Source organism: Eptesicus fuscus, chromosome 2 (assembly GCF_027574615.1).
Source record: "Eptesicus fuscus isolate TK198812 chromosome 2, DD_ASM_mEF_20220401, whole genome shotgun sequence".
NCBI lineage: Eukaryota > Metazoa > Chordata > Mammalia > Chiroptera > Vespertilionidae > Eptesicus > Eptesicus fuscus.
The window spans coordinates 98,527,610-98,542,203 of NC_072474.1; the positions used below are offsets into that span (position 1 = coordinate 98,527,610).

The 14,594-nt window shown below is 36.0% G+C and overlaps 1 non-coding gene across 1 annotated transcript; it reads left to right on the plus strand.

Annotated features, from left to right (window-relative positions):
• Positions 1 to 5,814: 5,814 nt before the first annotated feature.
• Positions 5,815 to 6,010, plus strand: LOC114231066 (U2 spliceosomal RNA). The gene has a single exon (XR_003617048.2). It is a non-coding gene; the product is annotated as a U2 spliceosomal RNA (small nuclear RNA).
• The last annotated feature ends 8,584 nt before the right edge of the window (positions 6,011 to 14,594 follow it).

Consider the following 14,594-nt stretch of genomic DNA (forward strand, 5'->3'; position numbering starts at 1 on the left):
ATTGGAACAGTGTGGATAATCTCTCAGGAAAAGTGAGGCCAAGTACCCTGATTAGCAGCCCATGTTAATGCTAATCTAAATGATACACAGGGCAGTCCATAGAGGATGCTAAGTGAACTTAAAGGGGGTTTTCTTTTTTCTTCAAATATACATTCATGTATAACATGGGAAGAAAACAACTTTTACCTTAATATTCAACCAGACATTCCTAGTCCTGGTCTTCTAGAAACCATGAGTCATAAACCTCCCCTATCTACATGTGTGTGTGTGTGTGTGTGTGTGTGTGTGTGTGCTATCCCATAGAGAGGGTACAACCCGGGGTTACATGTATTGGGATTATTTATTTGAATACCTGAACTCCATAACCTCCCATTGTCCTAGCAGCTGATTACTAAAAATGACCTGACTTTGATTGAATTAAAGAAACACTAGAGAGAGAGATTGAATCAAGATTGCAGGCCTAGCTTGTATATCATCTCTCCTCCTATCTTAACTCCTATGAAATGACAGATAATATTTTTCTTTAAAAAATATATCAAGAACAGTGCCAGGAAATAAGAACTATTACCATCAGTGGGCCAACTTTTTTTTTTTTTTTTTGAGAAATTCTTAGAGGATAGAAAGCAGATGGGATCAGATAAATGGAGGAGAAAATTCATGAAGTATTTGCTAGAGACAAGCAGGGTAGGCCTGCTGGGAGGAAGGGAGTGGTCAGAGGGAGGCCTGGGGCAATTGACAGGGTGATGGATAGACTAACTGCCCTTGGCTCTGTTGGGTTTCTAACCACAGGCTCTTCACTCTCCCCCTGAATTGTATGATTAACTGCAGCTACATCTGCCTCCCTAGCAATCAAGTGGGTGTGGGCTCTGGGGTTCAAGAGGCATAAAGAGGTCACAGATAGTCAGCAATCCCAGGAAGCATAGAGACATCACAGAAGAAAATCTGTATAGCATCCCCTGAGTGTAGAACATTTCATTCTTGTCTCATAACACTAGAGGCAATGCTTATTATCAAGCTTTACTGTGTATAATTCAGTATTTAGAAAGTTTATGAGAGTATGTAATTTTTTAGGCTTCAATTCCTGGAATGTAGGATCGAATATTCTAATCTCAGCTCCTCTTCTTTTCCTGCCAGTCCCTGGGTCTCAGTCACCAGTCAGGATCCTGCCCTTTCTCCTAAATATACACCTTCTGGACCCTGACCAATCTTGCTAAACCAGCTAGAGTTGAACATACTGTAGGATCTGGTCTAGGCAAAAATGGATCGTTACCTTTCCTGCTCACACATCTTAAACATGTGCATCTGTTATACTGTACCTACAATGGACTGGTACGGAGATAAAAGTTTACATAGAAACCCTTTTGATCCTGTTCTTTAAGAAATAGGTAAAAATAGAGCTTCCATTACCTCCATACAAACACTCCTTACCTAAGAGTTAACATTGGTATCTTCAAAACTAATGACGGTGAGTTATTTTCCATTCATATTCCAGAGTAGGATGGGTACTCTTGGACCTGAGAGTGCCCCGGTCTGGTGCAGAGAGGATAAGTCATTAGTATTCACACATGCTCTGCTTAACAAAGGAAGTCTTAAACCAAGAAGGCAGACAGCCAAATAAAAACCTTAATGCGTTCTAACTCTAGAACAACAGACCCTGCTCTTCATTGTCCGTCTCAGCCTAATGAAAGATGAGACTTCAGACAACTATGCTTTCCTGATATGTCATGTTCAACTTGGGTAGGTGAGATTTGGGTTCTTCATACAACTCTTTTGTCAGCCTATGACACATTTATGTGTAAAGCAAGTCCTTCATCTTAAGCTCAGAAATGGCATGTCCCTTGAATTGTGAAGGCTTGTGGATTCACAATTTTATGTCTTCATTTTCTTGAAATTTAAGGCAGAATTGACATGGTTCTTCACATTATTTAAAGTGTGGAAAACACATTTTGTTTCTCCATAACTTCTTTGATTTTTTTGGTACTCTTTTGTATTTCAGTTACTTTGAATTTCTCGGCAGACTTGTAATACATAAATAAATAAATATATAAATGAACTTGTATTACTTCTTGCTAATTTTAGGCCATGAAGTTTTTTTGTGTGGTTTTTTTTTTCATCTTACAGTAGAAATATATGGGATCAAAGGAACTAGGCAAAGACATGGTTAGAATCTATTTCTGTATCTGTACATGTGTTTCTTCCATCTGACTCTGTCTTATGCCCAACTATGTGGTGGCAGTGCTGCAGTTGTCATTCTGCTCCCTCACTAACTTGTAAAATGCAGATTCATGAGTTTGACTTTATGCACAGCAACAAGCTATTGTTAGATCAAACTTCACCTAATGCAGATAAAATCCCAAGAATGTGAGAGGTCACTTACTCGGTGTTGTAGAGGCTCCGCTGAGGTTCCCCCAGCTATATATATCAGAGAATCATTGATTGGTTGCCTCCTGCACACCCCACACTGAGGATTAGGCACGCAGTCAGGCATGTGCCCTGACCTGGAATTGAACCGTGACCCTCCTGGTTCATAGGTCAGCGTTCAATCACTGAGCCCCCCAGGTTTAATGGAGTACATGTGGTACAGTGAGGTGGAAAAGGACTCTGGGAACTCAGATGGGAACTATGAATTTGAAGTGCTTGCATCTTGCTGCTTTTTTCAAAACTAATAAGCACTTTCCCAACTGAAAATATTTTACATTATTTTATATCATAAGCCTTGAATTCACAAGAAAAGCAGGGCCAGTGATGAGGTAGACAAAACAGTAACAACAAAGCATGATTAATAAGGAATATTCAGTTGGTGTTAAATTGCCTTGGTGAGAGAAGCACATACTGAGAATTTATATTAAAGACACCGTTGAGACTATTTCAGTTGGAATGCTTTAACCTTGGGAGCAGGTTTGAAGGAGTATCAGATATGAGGTGACATAAGCAACAATAACTAACTCCAGATAGGCCCAGTTTGAAAGCTCAATAGAACCATAAAGAAAAGCACAGCTGGTGTGGTGGTATTATAAAACCACAGAGAAAAATATCCATCTTCCTGACCCCTTCCTCCACTCACTCTCCATTTCTCCTCATCTCCTGTTAGAAAGATTTAGACATATCTCCCAACTCCTCATTTTCCCCTTTTTGTTGTTTTCTGACCAGAGAACCCTCTCATCAGTCTGACCTATTTCAAACTGCCTCGCTGCAAAATTAAACCCATTTCATTTCCATTCCTTCATTAACTCCTATTTCTTCAGCACAGCTGGATCTCATGCAGTCCTTGGAGGAAAGAAATATTAATACATAAGCTCGCTTTTAAGTTTCTTATACAGAAAAGCCAGCTTTAACAATTCCTTTCATTACAAAGGACATTTTTTAGTGCCCTGTGGCTCAAGATGTGTAGAACTAGGCCCCTTGGTGTCTTGGATGGATTTGTATGTGAATTTTACACATGATGTTTGTATTTTTTAACAGGACATAGTGTATGTATCTATAAGTGGTGAGAGTGTTGACAATATTAGCAGACTAAAGAAGCAGATTGAGCCTGGACCGCATGGCTCAGTGGTTGAGAATCAACCTATGAACCGGGAAGTCATGATTCGATTCTCAGTCAGGTTATGTACCTGGGTGGCGGGCTCTATCCCTAGTAGGAGGTGTGCAAGAGGCAGCCGATCAATTATACCCTCTCATCATTGATGTTTCTGTCTCTTACTACCTATCCCTTTCTCTCTGAAATCAATATGTATATAAAATATATAAAAGGAACAGGTTGAGTTTTGGAGAAGAATACCTTTCAAACATTAGTAAAATAACATCTCAAGAACAAATAATAGTGGCCCTAGGATGGGTGGGATGGAAGGGCATAATCCATATTCTCCTGGAGAAAGAAAACTGCTTCCATTTATTTATTCATATCTAGAAATGCAGTTTGTTGTAAGGAGTTTTGACCTTCTTGTATATTTTTATGGTGGCATAGTCAGAAAGCAGTTTATATTAAAAATCTTAGTAGTGATCACTAAAAGGGAAACACAGATGACTGACTCAAATACAAAAATAAATAAAATAAAATAAAATAAAATAAAATAAAATAAAATAAAATAGTAAAAACAGTAGACAATCCCATGCCCAGCCAGTGTGTCTCAGTGGGTGAGTGTTGACCCATGCACCAAGAGGTCACTGGGTTTTGGTCTCAATCTCCAGCAGAGGGCAAGAGGCAGCGGGTTGATGAAGTTTCTCTCTCACCGATGTTTCTATCTCTCTCCCTCTCATTTCCTCTCCCTCTAAAAATCAATAAAAACATATTAAAAACAAAACAGTAGACTTCCAGAAATAATCTCTGGCTTCCCAAGAGTATCAGTGGCAAGGAGAAGCAAAGCACTTAGTCACCTCTGTCTCTTGGCCCAAAGATCTGCCTGGCTTAGCTCCCTGTGCCCTGAGGGTCCCTGGAGTGCTCTCAGCCAGAGCTATATTCTCCCATCTGGCCCAGGGCTCTGCTTTTGTCCTTTTCCCAGGGAATCTCTGACTCATGGACACATTATGGCTCCAAATAGTTCTAGATCTTCTCTCACCAAACATTTTTTGATATAAACAAGAGTGATTTGGAGAGAATGAGTTAGAGAAAAGGTATTAGGTATTAAACGTTGAGTCCTAAAATAAAAACTAAATTAAATTCTGCTCTTCAGCAAAGAATGCTTGGGCTCTCTAGTTTGGAATGTAACATTTCTCAGAACAATGCAAACTGCTCAAAACTTGACAGGAGAAAGGAAATGAAAGAAATAGATAATTATTGGCAATTAAAAAATAGTTTTTTGCCCATATATTTAGTAACACCAAATAATTAAAACTTATCTAGAAGAAATGATAATTTTTGGAATAATGATATTGACTTACCTTTCAAGTGTCCATTTCTGAGTTTGCTTCTGGGGTAACTGATTGAGGTAAGTTTCATGCCATATGTCAGCCTAGTTATATGTGAAGAAAGGGAGGAGATAGCAAGATAAGAGATGCTACTGCATAGTAACTGTTGGTACAAGTTCATACAAACTTTTTTGGAAATCATTTGTGAGATTCAAATTACATAGGCTCATATATATATGGTCAGAATTATGTAAAAGCCATCTGTACTTTAGTTATTCTACCTAATTATATTTTGTTAGAGTTACTGTAGACCTAGATACTATATAAATATATTCCTGCATCCAAAGAAATTATTACCTTTATCAAAACTTGTGAGAAAGATACTAGGACAGAGAGAGAAAAATTGTATTTCCTGCCTCTGGTTTTGCAGATCCAGACACAGTAAACCTCAGCTTGTGTGGATCATCCTGATTTCAAGAAATTGCCTGCAGTCCCCTGACATTCCTTCTGCCTAATTTTAATAGCATTGCGTACCTATTTCAAAAATGAAGCAGCAGCAGAAATAGAAATGTTCATCCTGCACTCTCTCTTTTCTTCTCCATAATAGATTCAGCATTTTTGAGAAAATAATACCATTATTTCAGTGAACAAATAGGCCTTTACAGACATTTCATTAAATCACAAAACATCCTGTGACAAAACTACAGGGTACTATTGTTATCTTCAATTTCCAGGTGGATAAGTGAGAGATAGAGAAAGTTTAGTTACTTTGTTAGGAGTATCTAACTGCTGACTAACAAGTTGGCCTTTCAGGCTCTGTCCTCTACTCTTTATCCAGACTTCAGGCCACCCTGTTTGAGTCTGTCTTTCTCATGCACAACACACCTTAATGCTGGAAGCATCCATACTGCCTATACATTCCAAGCATTTAGTCATCAAATGCTTTGTGTGTTAAAATTTAAAATGCCTTTTGCTTTTCAGCCTTTTGGTTGAGATGAAGTATAGTACCTGCTCCTATCAGTGTAATATCTGATACGTTCTCTACTTGAAAATGACATATTAGACATATTACATGGATTTTTGGAGCAGGTGAAATAGAAGCTTGCCCAGTCCATTCCTCGCATTGACCAGGTATTGTAGTACTTCTGAGAACAGTGCACCCCCTGGGTTGGGGGTGGGGAGGGGATGAGTACTTTACTCATAACGTTTCTTCCAGTGACTATTTTTTATTTATTCTCCTAGAAAGGAGGAACTGAATAAACACTTCTGGACTATATTAAGCCAATCAGATTCTATAACCCCCTAGTAATTTGAAACCTGAACAAGTTATATGGGTTAAAATTCTGTTGATACTGACTCATAAAATGAGAGTAGCCCATAGCCAAAGAAGGTAGTCAGGCTGGTACAGGGATACCTGAGGGCTTCCGGAAGTTTTATTGTTCAATTCTTCTATTGATCTATGTATGATCTATCATAATAATGTCCCCCTACCATGTTTCCTTGAGAGCATATAAGAAAAAGAAAGTTTAATTCCTTATGGTTTGTGGCTCTCTTTTAATAAAAACTATTCTATTCATTCACATTTATTTTAAAATAAGTTTTCTAAATATTCAGTGTATAGTTTTAAACTCCTCTGACCAAAAAATTACTAATATTGCCAAATGACATTCCCTCTATCATCATCAACCTTTCTTGATTGCTTGCTTCTTTGTATTCTCACATCGTTTAATCTTCTTCCACTAAGTCATAAATATGCTCTGTCATCTAAGGAACTATTGACTCAGAAGCATCTGTTTTACAACGTATGTATCAGTTTGAAACCACTCTTTTTTAAAAATATGTTTTTATTGATTTTAGAGAGAGAAGGGAAGGGAGAGGGAGAGATACATTGATGAGAGAGAAATATGGATCAGCTGCCTCCAGCACACCTTCAATCAGGGATCCAGCCTGCAGCTTGGGCATGTGCCCTGACCTGGAATTGAACCCGAACTTCTAGGTACATGGGATGATGCCAAACCAACTGAGCCACAGTAGCCATATCTTGCCTATTCTTTTACGTATTGATTTTTTCAGCATAATTAAATTAAAAAAAGAGCTAGACAAACATACCTACAAAGTTTAAGTATAGTCATGCTTTGCATAACAACAGGCCCAACCTTGTATAATATGGTAGTCTCATAACATTATAATGGAAGGCCCTGGCTGGGTAGGTCAGTTGGTTAGAACACTGTCCTACTAGGCCAAGGTTGTGGGTTGATCCCTGGTCAGGGCACATAAAATAAATAACCAATGAATGCATAAATAAGTAGAAACATCAAATTGATCTCTCTCTCTCTCTCTCTCTCTCTCTCTCTCTCTTCTCACACTCTTTCTAAAATCAATTTAAAAAAAGATTATAATGGAGCTGAAAAACGTCTGTCCTCTAGTGACAGAGTAGCCAGCTTAGTTGTCCTAATCATAGTGCCCATAGAAATAAGGCAAAATTAAATTAAATTAATATTGCCATGAAGTGGGTGCCTCAGCAATCAAAGCTTAGGGTCCATCACTTGAGAAGACAAACCTCTGTCAGGGCTTCCCCTACAATACAATGGCCTGTTTGTGGTGATGCTGGTGTAACCTAACCCACTGTACTGCCGGTCCCATAACACAGCACATGCAGTTACAGTAGTGGGCTGGACCACCTGGGATCTGTGAGTACTGGTATACTGCACGAGGTTCACACACACATACACACACACACACACACACACACACACACACATTGTCAAAAGACACATTTTTCAGAACATATCCTTGCAAAGCAGTGCATGGCTGTACAACACAATTTTGATAAGAAGTTTATAATATTAAAAATGTACAACTCTTAACATTTTATGAATTAATTTCCTAAAAAGTAAAAAAAAAAAGTAAGGAAAATAAATATATTTTTCTCAAAATGCTTAGAAACAGCATCGAGTAATAAAAAGTATAAAAAATGAGGTACTCTTGATTCAATATCTAAGTCTATCACCAGGTCGTTGACTGCTATTTCATCAGAACACAAGTTCCTATAAAAAAATGCAGATGAGAGTTCAAAAAGACTGAAAAGAAGGCAGGGGGTCAGGAGCGTTGTGAGGAATACTAAGGTAACTCTAAATACTTCGGCCAGAGCATCCTTATGACAGTTTTGAAAGACAATAGGATATATTAATGTAACCTTTGTATTTAACATACTGACAGAATATAATGTTGATACATATATTTAATATGAAGTTCACATGTAGTACATACTACTTATGCAATATGTAGTATTTAGTAATTACATTAAATTATTTAATATTTTTTATTATTATGTAGTGTGGTTACTACTTTCAAGGGCAATTATCAAGAAGTCCTGAGGAAAAACATCTATGCAATTGTAGGAATATGCAATTTTTGGAAAAGCATATGTGCAATTACCAACCATTAAAAATGATCAGAGCCCGGCTGGCGTGGCTCAGTGGTTGAGCATCGACCTATGAACCGGGAGTTCACGTTTCGATTCCCAGTCAGGACCCATGCTTAGGTTGCAGGCTCCATCCCCAGTGTGGGGCGTGCAGGAGGCAGCCAATCAATGATTCTCTCTCATCATCGATGTTTCTATCTCTCCCTCGTCCTTCCTCTCTGAAATCAGTACAAATATATATTTTTTTAAATAATCAAAATATGTAATTTATATTATACACATATGTAAACACATACATACAGATATACATATATAAGTAGCACATAGATTAATATACATGGAGTCTTATAAAATTAATGTTTTTAAATATTTTCAAATCGATGTTATGTTTCTATTCTTTTGGATTGGAAGAGTAAAACTAGTGAATAGGATAAAAATAATTTCGGTGCAATATAGACAACAAAGGGTTTTTACACAGATTTTGAAATTAGCCAGACTGAACTCAAATGCAGGCTCTGCTGCTTATTCATATCCTTATGATAAGGACATTTGTAAACAGGAGATAATAGCCGTGTCATGGGGTTGCTGCAAGGAGGAAATCAACTATGTACATAATGGGCACAGCAGTTTAAACCTTATTTATTATCATTGTTGATCACATGGAAAATTGCCCCTGTAGCACCCCATTGTGGGAGAGGGGATGAGAGCTTTAGCATGCTAGAGGAGGGACACATACTCCAGGCAGGGCTCACTGCACATAATATTCAACATGGATGTATCTTTAAATTATTATTTTGAAGTGACAAACTCAAAATGATGCAGGATGTGTTGTTCCAGGAGTCAGTGGGAAGTGTCTTCCTAGCAACTTTGACTACCATGTAATGAAGTTGCACATATGTGAAAAGCTACTACACTGAAGCATGAGCTGTCACCAATGACTTAACTTGCCTAAGAATATCTGTGATTTTCTCATTTATGAAGCAGCAACATTATTACTCTTCACAATAAAATATTCATATGACAAAGAAATCATTGTCATAATTAGTGGAAAAAATATAAAATATTCATTTTATTTTCATTGTACTTTTGAAAGGAAAAAAAACATTATAAGGGGAAGAATAGTCAATTAGCATTTAAATAAAATATATTCTTTTTATTGAAATCAATTTATATTAAAGAACTGTGATAAATGTACTTTGTTTTGCTTTTAGTAATTTCAAACTTTTATTAATAACATTTTATAACTGTTCTTTGATACTTTTATCTTCCTGTGTCTCCTTCCTACTTGAGGGCACATTTGTAGGGCAGGGTGTTACTGGCTGCTGCTATCAAAACATGAGGAAGAGAAGATTCCTACTTGTCAATGCTCAGGAACATGAGCTTGCCCTGCCGTAACTTCTCGTTTCCAATATACAGTCACATGGGTCAGGCTGCGCACGGACATGGGAAATCACTGTTTCCATAGAATACATAAAAAGAGACAAAATGTCAACTTATTTGGGCAGATATCGACAATGTTTCTATTAAATTCTATTGTCAGTATACTATTCCAGTAACAACAACAATGAAGCTAGCTTATTTTTTCCCAGATAAGAATTGTATCTGAAAACTTTCCTCCTTATTCCACAGAGGAAACATCCACAATCATTATTACATTGGTTGATACAGATTCAAAGTCATAGTAAAATTGTGAAACTCCAACAGTTAATTATCAGGCCCTTGTTAAATGTGCATGTGGATAGGTAGTAAGATACTGTCAGCAATATAAAATATTATGAGGAAAATAAACAACCAAAAATTCCTCCACAGTTTTAAGAGTTCCGCTTTAGAGTCCAATTTTTAAATGGGAATGCCAATGGTAGTGTTCCAATGTTAACACCATTGTATTTTATATTCTTTACATTTATGTTTATCCTAAAATTTTCCATTTTATTTGTTATAAAAGCTTAAGAAATTTAGGTTCTCTAAATATAATATTATTTCTCTGTAAAATTGCAATGATAATAATGATGAGAGTGATGGGATAATGAGAGATATATACACATATCTCATAACTTAGTGATGAGAGATTAGTGATATTATTTGTGTAGAGGTTTTACTGCCTAGTACATGGGAAGTATTAAATAAAATGCGAAACATTTCTTAATTGAAATCTTAGAAGAAGTCAATGGGTGGGGAGAAAGGGACATATGTAATACTTTAAACAATAAAGATTAAAAACAAACAAAAAAATCTTAGCAGTAATTTTTAGTATATATTTTAATAAATAGAGATTCACCATTTAAATGGCAATTTTTTGGATATGCCAAACTAGAAATATGCAAAATGAAATATAAAAAAGGAAGGGCATTACCACACACATCACCATGTATTATTCCTTAGTTGAAGAAAAATTTCCCTTTCTTTAATTTAACACAAACTGTTATAGTCTATAAAGACTTAAACACTTCAAAGTGTCTTTACTTTATTTGCCTTGCTATCTATTAAATTCCTTACAAGGGCTTAACTGACAGTCTTAAGCATTATACTTCTAGAGAATATTTGCATAGCAAAAATATCTTATAAGTACCCTCAAAAATATTAGCAAATGAAATCCAACAGTGTATAAAAGCAAATATACAGCAATGGAGGGGCCCAGTGCACGAATTTGTGCACCAGTGGGGTCCCTTGGCCTGGCCTGCGGGATTGAGTCTAAACCAGCGCTCTGACATCCCCTGAGGGGTCCCAGATTGTGAGAGGGATGTACAATCAGGGCCAGGTAAGGATGAAGGAGGTTGGCCAGCAAGGGAGGGATCACAGGAGGGCTCCAGAGAGTGTCCAGCCCATCTCATTCAGTCCTGATTGGCCAGACCCCAGCAGCAAGCTAACCTACCTGTCAGAGTGTCTGCCCTCTGGTGGTCAGTGCATATCATAGCGAGCAGTTGAGCAGCCTTAGCATATTACACTTTGATTGGTTGAACTGACGACGAGGCAACTGGACACTTAGCATATTAGGCTTTTATTATATAGGATGAGCAGTTTTGTCCCTAGGGATGAAAGAATGGTTCAAACTTCAAAAATATACATGTGTCAGAGCAGGGGTATATGGGAAATCTCTATTTCTTCCTCTCTATTTCAATCTGAAGCTAAACCTGTTCTAAAAATATAAATATATAATATTATTAATCAACTCATGTTTCAAATGATTGACAGATACTTTGCTCTATAGACATTGCTCAAAAACAGTCTGAACATATAACATATAAAGGTGCCTACTCCTTTCTTGCTTGCTTGCTTTCTTTCTTTCTTTCTTTCTTTCTTTCTTTCTTTCTTTCTTTCTTTCTTTCGAGACTTGCTTGGATTGGGACAGAAACCAATTGATATTTTGCTATTGTCACTTCCAGAAGCTTGACAAAAATGAGGCCATCATATTAAATCATGCCAGTGGCCACAGAAGTGATTATATAAAGAGGTATGCTGTCTTTATCAATGGTAAATTCCACAAATCTTGGGTTTTCTTATGTCAAGTGTTTGCATTAAAGTTGCCAAAATTCTGGTTTAGTGAAGATATACTTAGGGCCTTTAAAATAAAACTAGGGCTTACTTTGGAAGAACGCTCTCCTTTGGTTTACTTCATAATTCAAAGAATTTAAATTCAACTCTATATCAGGTATATAGACACTTCCTTTATCCCCCTATCCCAGATACATACACACACACACACACACACACACACACACACACACACACACACACTATTTACTGTATGGTTTCGACTTGGTTTTTTTTTTTTTGTTTTTGTTTTGTTTTTGTTTTTTGCCCCTTTTATAACGCAACAAAGATTTCTTTGTTTGCTAACTTGTCTAATTTTTTAATTTGTAATTAATGCATTCCAAGGCATGGCAACTGAAAAAGGTTAATTTGGGGTTTGAGATTATTTTAATGTAATTCATCATTTAGTGATTCCTGTAAAAAAATTGAATTGACACCCAGTTCTAAGGTACTGTAATCATCATATTTGAATGTTTCTGTGATGAATGACAAGCATTCACCAATTAATCTCCTAAATGTTTCCAATCAATTAATTTCCCAGCAGTGGAAAGAAGGGATCTACATAGATAGCAGTTACCCCATTTGATATGTGTGCTTTATCTGTGTACTATGAGGATAAATTACTTTGTATTAAAATATCTGTCCCTATTGTTTATAAGTTTTTCAGCGTAATATCCTTTTCCCAGTGACAAAAATTAAAGAAAGAAAAGGCAGTAGTAAAATATAATGGTGGATAAACATAAAAAGAAAATGACTGCAAAGTAAGATTATTTATTTACAAGAAAATTCTCTCAATAACCATTTGTATAACTCTGATATGAGTTGCCATTTTATGTTGTTTGTTTGTTTGTTTGTTTGTTTGTATTCTTATTTTCTTAACCAACCACTATTTCTTTCCAGGAATAATGCCTCTAATTAAGATAATCTCTACTGGGTACATAGAAATCATAACAATGTAAACAACCAGACATTTATTTAGTGCTTATTCTCTCTCAACTGCTCATTATCACATTGAAACCTAATTATCAACCAATGAGCTAGTCTTATTATTAATTTCATTTTACACATGAAGAAACTGAGTCTCAGAGGATTCCTAAATTGATCAGGCCACACAACTAAAAAGAGAAGGAACCAGGGTTTTAGGTTAGGGTTATCTGATTCTAGAGCCCATTGCACTTAACTTTTCACTATATTATGTATGCTATTGTGGAAAACTCCAGTTTTTCTGAGTTATAATTAACTATAGATAATTATCACTCATTATTGCTTCAGCTATGCTTTTTGATATCAACATTAGAGTGTTTTATTTAAATAAATTTAAATGTTCAAGTATTAAAGAAAATGTTTTATTTTAACACAGATTATAATCTGGAGCAAAATTCAAAATACAAATACTAGGTACAGCCTGTCCATGCAATCCCTCATCAGTAAATGTTCTGATATTTCTATGACTAGTTTTTGTGTTGAAAATCTAACCTCTCCCAAACACTGTGCTTTAAAGATCTTACTAGGAATCCATGAATAATTTAATCAATTAGTATTTTTACTGGAAATTTGAAGGCCAGTAGTTTATCCTTACGATAGCTATGCTTAACCCAGTAAGAATGGCTGTGCTAACAAAAAGAAAAGATTAGCGGGTTTTTTTGCCGAATCAATAAATTCTTTGTAAGTTTATTGTCTTTCCTTAGAGGAAAATCAAGTAGATGTATGTCATGTTGACTAGATAGAATCTTATTTTTGAAGTCAGAGCAATTTTCAAAAATTCCAGTAGAGATACCTTTAGCAAACATCAGTAGCTCTTTGTCATCCTGATAGCTTCCAATTAGATAACTAAATATTAAATACATGTTATTTTTATTAAATAATTGTTGGGCCAATAGTTTCTTAGCCTTCCTTTGGACACTAATGATCTAAAAAGCTGTATAATAAAGAGACTTATTAAAAGTATTTTATAATAGATCATGCATACTTTGCTTCAGAAACTATAACATTGAAATATAAAGTGTTGGTCATATGGATAAAAATGTACATGAAAATACTTATTAAATTATTGATCAAAGCTATAAATGCATTACAAAAGTGTTGAACTTTCCCCTGTATGGCCCAGATAGTAAATATTTTGGCTTGCAGACCAGGTGGCTTCTGTCTTAACTACTCAACTCTGCCACTGTATTGTAAAAGCAGTCATAGACAGTACATGAACTAATGTGCCCGTGTTCCAATAAAAATTTTATTTTAAAAACTAGACAGTGGGCCCTGAATTATATTTTATATAGCAATTCCAACTTATTTTTAAAAATTAATCAATAGTCAATGCTATGTTATATAACATGAGCATAGAAGAAAATTTGTGGGGAGGTTCAGTCATCAAAAGACCAAAAATTAAATATGCACATACCCATCTACAAGCCAACACCATTCATAATTGTATTGTGAATTATGCGATGCAGATTCTTCAGTGGTTCATAGATGTGTGAGTTACCAGTGAGGATTTAGGTAGTGAAGAAAAACTGCCAGGATAAAACATTATTTTTCAGATCTTGAGCAAAGAGAAGAACAGGACTTTCTGTCATTTTATACGTCTTTTTTGGTATCCATGCTTACTTAGATTTGCTTCTAGCCTAGCTAACTCACTCACTATTTCCCTTGCCTCTAAAATACTTCTTTGTCCCTTTGTCTTTGATCTTCTTCCCTATATTAGGCTCATCTCTATGCATTGACATCATATCCATTCCTCAATTTCACCATAAAATATCATCCTGCAGAAAGCATTTTCTGATTATTCAAACTATTC